Source organism: Oncorhynchus mykiss, chromosome 21 (assembly GCF_013265735.2).
Source record: "Oncorhynchus mykiss isolate Arlee chromosome 21, USDA_OmykA_1.1, whole genome shotgun sequence".
NCBI classification, from domain to species: Eukaryota; Metazoa; Chordata; class Actinopteri; order Salmoniformes; family Salmonidae; genus Oncorhynchus; species Oncorhynchus mykiss.
Window position 1 is genome coordinate 13,337,273 of NC_048585.1, and position 13,032 is coordinate 13,350,304.

Sequence of the window (13,032 nt, forward strand, 5' to 3'; positions counted from 1 at the left end):
CTTATATTAGGACACTGTGGTAGAGAGCACCTTATATTAGGACACTGTGGTAGAGAGCACCTTTTATTAGGACACTGTGGTAGAGAGCACCTTATATTAGGACACTGTGGTAGAGTGCACCTTATATTAGGACACTGTGGTAGAGAGCACCTTATATTAGGACACTGTGGTAGAGAGCACCTTATATTATGACACTGTGGTAGAGAGCACCTTATATTATGACACTGTGGTAGAGAGCATCTTATATTATGACACTGTGGTAGAAAGCACCTTATATTAGGACACTGTGGTAGAGAGCACCTTATATTATGACACTGTGGTAGAGAGCATCTTATATTATGACACTGTGGTAGAGAGCACCTTATATTAGGACACTGTGGTAGAGAGCACCTTATATTATGACACTGTGGTAGAGAGCACCTTATATTATGACACTGTGGTAGAGAGCACCTTATATTAGGACACTGTGGTAGAGAGCACCTTATATTAGGACACTGTGGTAGAGAGCACCTTATATTAGGACACTGTGGTAGAGAGCACCTTATATTAGGACACTGTGCGTGCAGAGGACCAGACACAGGCAGTGTAAAGCTGTGTACAGTAGGGAAGAGAAACACCCCGGACAGACGTGACCAGACCAAATTAGAAATTCCACTTTGCAGAAGAAATTCACAATGTTCACCATCTCTGTACTGCAACTGGGTCAGAGCCATTTGCCCTCGTACTGTGAGAAACCCAAGAACTGATTGGTTACAGCTTCGCCCACGTTCACAGTCGCCGCGGCCCTTTCTCCCACACGCCTGTGAACTCGGTAGTCTGGACACGGACACACACGCACACATGCACACACACACACGCACGCACGCACACACACACACACATGCACACACGCACGCACACACACGCACACACATGCACACACGCACGCACACACACACACGCACACGTACACACACACACACACGCGCACGAGCACACGCACACACACACATGCACACACACACGCACACACACACACGCACACACATGCACACAAGCACGCACACACACACACACACACACACGTACACGTGCATGCGCACACACACACACAAAGGGCCAGGCAGTCCCAAAAAAGCAGGCTCCCCTATCAGCACAACATCCACTTTCACACTCCATTTACCATGACCAAAAGGGGAAGTACAGATCAAGCGCTGCCACAATGACCTTTACACGCTGTCCGGGAGCGAAAGGGCCCAGTTGGACGAGATGTCCAGCCCGTGGGGGATGCCCAGTTGGACGAGATGTCCAGCCCGTAGGGGATGCCCAGTTGGACGAGATGTCCAGCCCGTAGGGGATGTCACAACCAATTCTCTGGGGTGTGCGCCAACACTCAGTATTTTATCAAATGAGATAATTGTGTACTAAAAACAAAATCCTTAGAATGTGGTAAAGATATCCATGTTATGTTTGATACAGTTTTACATAAGCTGCAAAGACATGTTATAAAAAGGATTCAACTGACATGAGTACATTGAAATAAAGGGACAATAATGACCATGGATGCTTGTGGGGGTCGTGGTGACTCCATCATACAATACTAAAACCTCTAACAGCATGTGTGGCATTACTCACTAGAATACATAAACACAGGCCAAAGGCAAAGAGACAGCGACCCATATCCAGACATAGAGAACGGGCTTTCCTCTCATGAAATCCATTAAAACAGTTAAGGCTCATCTCTGTGTGTCTCAAGTGGTACCCTATTCCCCATGTAGTGCACTACATTTAACCAGGGCTCTGGCCAAAAGTAGTGCACTATATAGGGACTAGGGTGCAATTTGAGACGCAGCCTTAGTATGGTGTAATAGTCCAGTGCACTTTGCTCTAGTCAAGTCCTTTTCTGACTGCCATTTACCTTCTATATGCTATCAGGTCCATTACCCAGGAGCCCGAAGGGCAGCAAATCCCAGAATTGTGTTTGCTAGTTAGGGAGTGTTAATATGTGTAAGGCCTGAATCACAGGGTAACGCAGATCTCTCCTGACTCACGCCAACCTCCACTCCTCTCTCCCCTCTCCTCTACTCCTCTACCCTCTCCCCTCCTCCTCTACCCTCTCCTCCTCTACCCTCTCCTCTCCTCTCTCCTCTCTTCCTCTCCCCTCTCCCCTCTCTTCCTCTACCCTCCCCTCTCTTCCTCTACCCTCCCCTCCTCCTCTACACTCCCCTCTCCTCCTCCTCCTCTTCCCCCCTCTCCTCCTCTACCCTCTCCTCTCCTCTACCCTCTCCTCTCCTCTCTCCTCTCTTCCTCTCCCCTCTCCCCTCTCTTCCTCTACCCTCCCCTCTCTTCCTCTACCCTCCCCTCGTCCTCTACACTCCCCTCTCCTCCACTCCTCTCTCCCCTCTCCTCTACTCCTCTACCCTCTCCCCTCCTCCTCTACCCTCTCCTCTCCTTTCTCCTCTCTTCCTCTCCCCTCTCCCCTCTCTTCCTCTACCCTTCCCTCTCTTCCTCTACCCTCCCCTCCTCCTCTACACTCCCCTCTCCTCCTCCTCCTCCTCTTCCCCCCTCTCCTCCTCTACCCTCTCCTCCTCTACCCTCTGCTCTCCTCCTTTTCTCCTCTATTCTCCTCTCTCCTCCTCTACCCTCTCCTCTTCTTCCTCCTTCTCTCCCTCTCCTCTCCTCCTCTACCCTCTCCTCTCCTCCTCTCCTCCTCTATCCTCCCCTCCTCTCCTCCTCCTCTGCCTTCTCCTCCTCTCCCCTCTCCTCTTCTCCCCTCACCCTGTTTCACATTAGCAGTGTGCGGGCTGTCGGCTAGCTGTCCTAGGCCCTGCTGATTGCTAATGAGGCCGGTGTTGTGGTTGCACAGATGTTCCTCCCCGGTGCAAAGCCCAGACAGAGGCCGGGACACGGGAGAGGGGGGAGTGAAGGGGGTATGGGGTGACCTCTGTGTGTGGTAGAGATAATCAGTGGTGGTCTCAGTGCCAGGTGTGTGGACTGAACCCCCCCATGTCTGTCTCATCAAAACATCGAGAGAGAGATAGGGAGAGAGAAAGGAGAAGGCTGAGAGGGTAGAGAGAGAGCAGGGTAAAGAGATGTAAAGGAATGGAGTACAGAGAGATTCCAGGAGGGATGGAAAGGGGAGGAATGTGGTAGTGACTAATGAGAGGAATACCCAGAATGAGGCTTTATCCCAAATGCCAGCCTATTCCCTATATAGTGGACTACTTCTGACCAGGGACCATAGGCCGCCCATAGGACTCTGGGTAAAAGTAGTCCACTATATATGGAATAGAGATACCATTTGGGATGCAGAAAGAGCAAGAGGATAGGATAAAAAATGGAGGGGATTTGAAAAGAAGGGATTGAGAGAGAGAGATAATAAAGGACACAGGAGGGAACCTGAAGCAAGGGTGATGAACTGAAAACAGCTAACGAGACAAACGGAGAGAGTTCCAGGAAAAGGTGAAAGACAAGATGCACTTGACCTACGTGTGTCAAATCTAATTATATTTGTCACATACCTTAAAGTGAAATGCTTACTTACAAGCCCTTAACCAACAATGTGTATGTGTGCCTGTTCTTGTGTGTGTTCAAGCATAAGAGTGTGTGTGTGTGTGTGTGTGTGTGTGTGTGTGTGTGTGTGTGTGTGTGTGTGTGTGTGTGTGTGTGTGTGTGTGTGTGTGTGTGTGTGTGTGTGCTGTACCCTGAGTATGGCTTTGGCCCCTGTTTCTTTTGTTCTTTTATGGCGTGAAACAACAAGCCAGTGGCATTGGAGAGCCCTGCCTCTCTAAGATCATTTAACAGCCATACCTTTGAACTAGCAGAAGGCCCAGAGGGACTGTGTGGATCTGTTGTGTGGACCTGCTGCCTGATGTCTGTGTGTGTGTGTGGTTGTGAGGCCTCTCACGCAGGGGATTGTGAGGCTGTACTGCTACAGCATGGGTGACAGTCCTGCATCCAATCATCTCTAGTACCCTGCGAGTACGCCATGAACATAACAGAGGGATGAAGAGATCCCAGAAAAAACATTCAAGGAAAAAGGCTATAAGACGTAGCAGGACCACCATAAGAGGGAACAGGATCACCATAAGAGGTAACAGGATCACTATAAGAGGTAACAGGACCACCATAAGAGGTAACAGGATCACTATATGAGGTAACATACCCACTATAAGAGGTGACATACCCACAATAAGAGATAACAGGATCCCTATAAGAGGTAACATGACCATTATAATAGGTAACAGGACCACCATAAGAGGTAACAGGACCATTATAAGAGGTAGTAGGACCCCTATAAGAAGAAACAGGACCATTATAAGAGGTAGTAGGACCACTATAAGAGGTAATAGGACCACTATAAGAGGTAGTAGGACCACTATAAGAGGTAGCAGGACCACTATAAGAGGTAGTAGGACCACTATAAGAGGTAACAGGACCACTACAAGAGGTAGTAGGACCACTATACGAGGTAGTAGGACCCCTATAAGAGGCAGCAGGAACATTATAAGAGGTAGCAGGACCACTATAAGAGGTAGCAGGACCACTATAAGAGGTAGCAGGACCACTATAAGAGGTAGTAGGACCACTATAAGAGGTAACAGGATCACTATATGAGGTAACATACCCACTATAAGAGGTGACATACCCACAATAAGAGATAACAGGATCCCTATAAGAGGTAACATGACCATTATAATAGGTAACAGGACCACCATAAGAGGTAAAGGCTATAAGACGTAGCAGGACCACCATAAGAGGGAACAGGACCCCTATAAGAGGTAACAGGATCACCATAAGAGGTAACAGGATCACTATAAGAGGTAACAGGACCACCATAAGAGGTAACAGGATCACTATATGAGGTAACAGGACCATTATAAGAGGTAGTAGGACCCCTATAAGAAGAAACAGGACCATTATAAGAGGTAGTAGGACCCCTATAAGAGGTAGCAGGACCAAAACAAGAGGTAGTAGGACCACTATAAGAGGTAATAGGACCACTATAAGAGGTAGTAGGACCACTATAAGAGGTAGCAGGACCACTATAAGAGGTAGTAGGACCACTATAAGAGGTAACAGGACCACTACAAGAGGTAGTAGGACCATTATACGAGGTAGTAGGACCCCTATAAGAGGCAGCAGGAACATTATAAGAGGTAGCAGGACCACTATAAGAGGTAGCAGGACCACTATAAGAGGTAGCAGGACCACTATAAGAGGTAGTAGGACCACTATAAGAGGTAACAGGACCACTATAAGAGGTAACATGACCACTATAAGAGGTTGCAAGACCACCATAAGAGATAACAGGACCCCTATAAGAGGTAACAGGATCACTATATGAGGTAACATACCCACTATAAGAGATACCAGGACCATTATAAGAGGTGACATACCCACAATAAGAGATAACAGGATCCCTATAAGAGGTAACATGACCATTATAATAGGTAGTAGGACCACTATACGAGGTAACAGGACCATTATAAAAGGTAACAGGACCACTATAAGAGGTAGCAGGACCACCATAAGAGGTAACAGGACCACTATAAGAGGTAGTAGGACTACTATTAGAGGTAGTAGGACCCCTATAAGAGGTAGCAGGACCATTATAAGAGGTAGCAGGATCACTATAAGAGGTAACAGGACCATTATAAGAGGTAGTAGGACCCCTATAAGAGGTAGCAGGACCCCTATAAAAGGTAACAGGACCATTATAAGAGGTAGTAGGACCCCTGTAAGAGGTAGCAGGACCACAATAAGAGTTAGTAGGACCACTATAAGAGGTAACAGGACCACTATAAGAGGTAGTAGGACCACTATAAGAGGTAACAGGACCACTATAAGAGGTAGTAGACCACTATAAGAGGTAGTAGGACCCCTATAAGAGGTAACAGGACCACTATAAGAGGTAGTAGGACCCCTATAAGAGGTAACAGGACCACTATAAGAGGTAGTAGGACCACTATAAGAGGTAACAGGACCATTCTAAGAGGTAACAGGACTACTATAAGAGGTAGTAGGACCACTATAAGAGGTAGCAGGACCATTATAAGAGGTAGCAGGACTACTATAAGAGGTAGTAGGACCACTATAAGAGGTAGCAGGACCATTATAAGAGGTAGCAGGACCACTATAAGAGGTAGTAGGACCACTATAAGAGGTAACAGGACCACTATAAGAGGTAGTAGGACCACTATAAGAGGTAGTAGGACCCCTATAAGAGGTAACAGGACCACTATAAGAGGTAGCAGGACAATTTTAAGAGGTAACAGGACCATTCTAAGAGGTAACAGGACCATTCTAAGCGGGAACAGGACCACTTGTGCCCATTATGTTGTTTGTCACTACTGTAGCCTCGAGGTTCGGGGTCAAATGCAGCCCAATGTGAGGCCAATACTTTTTCAATGGAGAGCATGCTGCATCCATTAAGTATGTTGTTTTTCAATTTACTCTCCAAAATGTACGACAGAGCCCGATATACCTCAAGCCTTGTCTCAAAAGCTTGTCCCTGGAAAAACAGGATGCGTCTGAAATCCTTCACCGTTAACCCGGCGGGCCTTTTTTAAAGACCTATTATTCTTCCTGTTTCACACAAAGACTGACTCAAGATCCACAGAAGTTATTTAAAACTGGTGCGGCCGTACTGTAAACACCAACCCCTCTGTGTGTTCTCCCTCCAAGCTTTACACAAGGAGCCGGCAGTTGACTCCCCACGGCACGAATACCAATAAAAACTGACAGAGAGTGAGAATGAGAGTGAGAGAGAGAGAGAGAGAGAGAGAGAGAGAGAGAGAGAGAGAGAGAGAGAGAGAGAGAGAGAGACAGACAGACAGGCAGACAGACAGACATAGGTAGAGAGACAGACAAAGAGAGAGACAGAGAGAGAGAGAGAGAGAGAGAGAGAGAGTGAGAGAGAGAGAGAAACAGACAGACTGACAGACAGACAGGCAGGCAGGCAGGCAGAGAGAAGGGGAGAGGGACAGAGAGAGACAGAGAGAGAGAAAGACAGACTAGGAGAGACCAGATTTCCTGTGTAACTATCCCTGTTATCCCAGAGGTCCTGTGTAGCTATCCCTGTTATCCCGGAGGTCATGTGTAACTATCCCTGTTATCCCAGAGGTCCTGTGTAGCTATCCCTGTTATCCCAGAGGTCCTGTGTAGCTATCCCTGTTATCCCAGAGGTCCTGTGTAGCTATCCCTGTTATCCCAGAGGTCCTGTGTAGCTATCCCTGTTATCCCAGTGGACATGTGGTAAAAAGGGAAGCAGGGCCCTGTGCTGCATGCCTGGGGTCAACACACCGCCACTTCCCCGGGGCTTCTCCCTCTCTTCCAGATAAGGAGCCCAGGCAGCCAGACCAGACCACCCATGGCTAGGACACAACCCCCGGCTCGGCCTCCCTCCCCACCTCCCTCTGTCTCTGACGGGAAGAGCTGGCAGGGACCCCAAGCTCTGCAGACCAGACTAGGGCGGCTGCCTCGGCAGCATCTGAGCCAGTGGGGAGAGGAGCTGTGTTTACATTCCCCACACTAACTCCAGAGCCAGTGAGACCTAACACGGATCCCTGAGCTCACCACTTTCCTCCTCTCCCTGCTGGCCCCTCCTGCAGGGGTTTATCAGCACCTAGGCGTAGTGAGAGGTGGAGGAGATGTGCCGTTGCAGCAAACAAGGCCATGTGCAATCGCACTCTCTGGTTCATCTCTTCTTGCTGACATTTTGGCAGATCAGATCAGAGACAAACAACAGGATGTGTGGAAGAAGATCCACAGGACGTTTGCGCCAGGCAGGGTGTATCTTGCCAGTTGTCTGCGCTTCCAGCAAACAAAAACTGATACACATATTCAGAAGTGGCAACATCCCCTCGCTAAGGTTACACGGCTATGTATGGTTGCCATAGCAGCCAAGGGAACAGAGCATGGCAACAGAGCCTGTGTTTCATGACCTGACCTGAGGCATCGTGTGTGTTTCTAAGACACAAACTGGGTGCAGTAGTCATGTGGAGAATTGTTCTACAGTAAATCTATTATAATGGTTCTAGTAAGTGCATGTGCAGTGTTTCCATTGGGAAGGAGTGAGAGTAGAGACAGTTGGCCTGTGTCCGATCTAATCTCTGATTGCAGCCTGGCAAAAACTTTACCTTGGTACCTTGAAGCATGAAAGGGCCCATGTTTGAATTCCTTATGACTGCATCTTTCCTTTCTCCCTTCCTTGATGTAATAACTGATTAGACATGCGTAGGCAGGCTAACACCACATGGATTAAACCTGCCAGTCATTTCTAATCAGGGATGCACTTCAAACGGAGACAGGGATAGAAACCATAACATGGTGGCCAACCAAAAAAGAACCATGAAAAATCTCGGCTCAGACACCAGGGCTAGAAACCATACCATGGCGGCCAACCAAAAAAGAACCATGATAAATCTCGGCTCAGACATCAGCAGCAGGGCGTCCATTTCGAGTCTCAGCTGGAAAGTCTAACACATCAGCACCCCACGATTCTATTGATTCCCTTCAGGAGAATATGTATGTCAATTTCCTATTGCTCTTTCCTGCTCGTAACTGGGATGACCTAGGGAGGATGTGACATCCGCGGTATCACGGAATCAGATGCAGTGACACAGGAAAGGTGTGAAAGGAGCAGATGTTGCTGTTATTCATACTAGCAGGACAAACTGGGATCTACGTCTAACCTGTCAATCAATCTTCATATGCTGTAACCCAAAGAGGGTTTATTTTGTTTGACGTTATGGCATCGGATTGAACAAAATGACAACAACAACAAAAAACTCTTAGTGGGAGGTTGAGAAATCGATGACTGTAAAAGGTGTCGAAAAATGAATAACACTGCTCACGCTCAAGGGCTGCTCACACTCTGTATGCATTCCAAATTGCCCCCTTTTTTCCTATATAGTGCACTACTTTTAACCAGAACTCTATTGGCCCATCAAAAGTAGGGCACTATATAAGAAATAGGGTTCCATTTGGGACGACGCCTCCCTCACCACTGTAGCTGGGTATCTGCCAAGGCTCCGAGCCACAGATCCCATCAGCAGAGCCGTGGCACTTCATTACAACCCCATTCACCTCCAGTACCTCTTCATTCTACAGTGACTGACAAGGTATGTCAGTGAGTACTACAGTGTGTATGTGTGTGTGACTGTGTGTGTGTGTCCTGGATCTCATCTCAATCACAGGGAGGAGGATCTCTTGACAGGTCAGCCTTGGATGGATTAACTGAGGTCCCGGGGAAGAATGCAGGTGTTATGCAAGACCACCGAAGGAAGGAGGCCTCCTAAGAATGCCAACACGTACAATCGTATAGATTGAACGCAGACATGTGCAAAAGCAGGCACACACACATACACACACATACACACACACACACACTATTCAGCCCTCAATATTATTGATGCCCTAAAGCATGGATGTTCTAAACACACCCTACAAACCACAGTTATTTGTCATTTTCAAACAGAAGCATTGGATATGTTTAGCTCATAATTAGTTTGAAACCGGTTAACATTAACCACTTGTCATGTGGAATCCCTCCTTTTATTCCCAATCATGATCAATGGTCTCCAACACATTACAGGCTCTGAAGTAGTGTGTGTTTGTGTCATGAGATTCCCTTCAAACTTTCTCTCAGTTAGGAATAACAACACAGTCTGGTAAACACTAAACAAGGAGAGCTGCCAGCCCAGTGCTTAACCAAGGACAAACAAGTCCACACAAGCATGCATTATGCAGCGAGGGTATACACACACACACACACACACACACTTCTGTTTGATCACACTGAATCCTTCCTTTCAGCCACTCCACACAGAACAAGCTGTGTCAGTCACTGTGGAGGAGTAATGACAACATGTACCCTATCTCTACTACTGTCACACTGAGGAGTAATGACAACATGTACCCTATCTCTACTACTGTCACACTGAGGAGTAATGAAAACATGTACCCTATCTCTACTACTGTCACACTGAGGAGTAATGACATCATGTACCCTATCTCTTCTACTGTCAGTCACTGTGAGGAGTAATGACAACATGTACCCTATCTCCACTACTGTCACACTGAGGAGTAATGAAAACATGTACCCTATCTCTACTACTGTCAGTCACTGTGAGGAGTAATGACACCATGTACCCTATCTCTACTACTGTCACACTGATGAGTAATGACATCATGTGCCCTATCTCTACTACTGTCACACTGATGAGTAATGACATCATGTACCCTATCTATACTACTGTCACACGGAGGAGTAATGACATAATGTACCCTATCTCTACTACTGCAAGTCACTGTGAGGAGTAATTACAGCATGTACCCTATTTCTACTACTGTCACACTGAGGAGTAATGACATCATGTACCCTATCTCTACTACTGTCACACTGAGGAGTAATGACATCATGTACCCTATCTCTACTACTGTCAGTATATGTGAGGAGTAATGACAACATGTACCCTATCTCTACTACTGTCACACTGAGGAGTAATGACAACATGTACCCTATCTCTACTACTGTCAGTACCTGTGAGGAGTAATGACAACATGTACCCTATATCTACTACTGTCACACTGAGGAGTAATGACATCATGTACCCTATCTCTACTACTGTCACACTGAGGAGTAATTACACAATGTACCCTATCTCTACTACTGTCAGTCACTGCGAGGAGTAATGACAGCATGTACCATATCTCTACTACTGTCAGTCACTGTGAGGAGTAGTGACAACATGTACCCTATCTCTACTACTGTCAGTCACTGTGAGGAGTAATGACACCATGTACCATATCTCTACTACTGTCACACTGAGGAGTAATGACATCATGTACCCTATCTCTACTACTGTCACACTGAGGAGTAATGACAGCATGTACCATATCTCTACTACTGTCAGTCACTGTGAGGAGTAATGACATCATGTACCCTATCTCTTCTACTGTCAGTCACTGTGAGGAGTAATGACACCATGTACCATATCTCTACTACTGTCAGTCACTGTGAGGAGTAATGACACCATGTACCATATCGCTACTACTGTCAGTCACTGTGAGGAGTAATGACAACATGTGCCCTATCTCTACTACTGTCAGTCACTGTGAGGAGTAATGCCAACATGTACCCTATCTCTACTGCTGTCACACTGAGGAGTAATGCCATCATGTACCCTATCTCTACTACTGTCACACTGAGGAGTAAGGACAACATGTACCCTATCTCTACTACTGTCAGTCACTGTGAGGAGTAATGACAACATGTACCCTATCTCTACTACTGTCACACTGAGGAGTAATGACATCATGTACCCTATCTCTACTACTGTCACACTGAGGAGTAATGACAACATGCACCCTATCTCTACTACTGTCAGTCACTGTGAGGAGTAATGACATCATATACCCTATCTCTACTACTGTCACACTGAGGAGTAATGACAACATGCACCCTATCTCTACTACTGTCAGTCACTGTGAGGAGTAATGACATCATATACCCTATCTCTACTACTGTCACACTGAGGAGTAATGACATCATGTACCCTATCTTTACTACTGTCAGTCACTGTGAGGAGTAATGACATCATATACCCTATCTCTACTACTGTCACACTGAGGAGTAATGACATCATGTACCCTATCTCTACTACTGTCAGTCACTGCGAGGAGTAATGACAGCATGTACCCTATCTCTACTACCGTCACACTGAGGAGTAATGACAGCATGTACCCTATCTCTACTACTGTCACACTGAGGAGTAATGACAACATGTACTCTATCTCTACTTCTCCGACAGGGGAGGATTACCCCCCCCCCCCCCCCATTGTTTATGCTGATAGTCAAAAAATTAGAACCAGGAAAAATGTGTTTAATTTAGGAAATCTGTTCACCAAGTATTCCCACCAATAAAAAGAGACGTGATCGTGTCTCAATGTTATCAAGCTATGAACATATTGTTATTTTCAAATCAAATCTATTTTGGGGCTTAGTTCTGGTCAATGAGCAGTTTACAAATTAGTAGAATTATGTTTTAGCCCCTGACACTCCGCTCCAAAACAAATTGCACTACACTACGTCACATCCCAGCTCCTCCCAGCACCTCCCAGCACCTCCCAGCACCTCCCAGCTCCTCCCAGCACCTCCCAGCACCTCCCAGCACCCCCAAGCACCTCCCAGCTCTTCCCAGCACCATCCAGCTTTTCCCAGCTCCTCCCACTAGAGAAAAGTTAAATAAGTCAAGTGTGTTGTTGTTCACTCAGGGGTTGTTCACTCAAGGGTTGTGACACCAAAAGGGAGGATGCAGAACCCTTTCAACAGCGTGCATAGAAACCGATGGTTTATGGAGTGCATTTAACAGAGTTACCGGTTCAGCACCGGGTTAATGATAAAACACACTTCCCCTTGCTCTGGCCCTGCATGCGCTTTCCAGTCAGTCACGGACACGCTACGAGGATCCAGGAGGCAGCGCTCAGCTGCTCAGCTCTTTGATGTCAGCACATATTTCCAGGAGAAAAGCGGCCCCTGAGTCAGTTAAGAACTTGAAGACAAAAAAGAAAAGGCTCCCAGAGTGTTCCCAGAAGCCCCAGCAGTAAACAAGGAGACTTGGCCGGAGCGACCAGGAAAACAAGAAAGTCTGTTGGTATTTTGACAGGTCGAAGATGTAGGGCGAGCATGCACTACCAAAACTATTTGGCGGGGATATTTGAAATCCTTTCGCTTCCTTTCCGAGACGGACCCCGCCTTCTCCACTTGTCATGAGTCCAATTTCCAACATTCTAAAACACTCCCAAAGAACTTGGCACCGGCTGACTTTAGTATGGGAAAGCACTTAAGGCGATCCGTTCATGTCTATCATTCGCTAGCCATTCTTACCACGCCTTTTTAATACGTCTGGGCCTGAGAATGGGCTTTAGTAGCGCTCAGAGGGGGGAAACGCCAGCTAGCCATCTGAAACGTTACTCCACACGAGGGGAAAGCTGAGAGGAGAGGGGGTGTTTGTATTCAGGGCATGTCAGATTCAGAGGGGCTTCTCA

At 46.9% G+C, this 13,032-nt stretch overlaps 1 protein-coding gene across 13 annotated transcripts in view; it reads right to left on the reverse strand.

Annotated features, from left to right (window-relative positions):
• The window catches only part of LOC110500961 (neuron navigator 3), a 508,233-nt gene that overhangs the window by 236,605 nt on the left and 258,596 nt on the right, over positions 1-13,032 (reverse strand). The window lies entirely within an intron of this gene.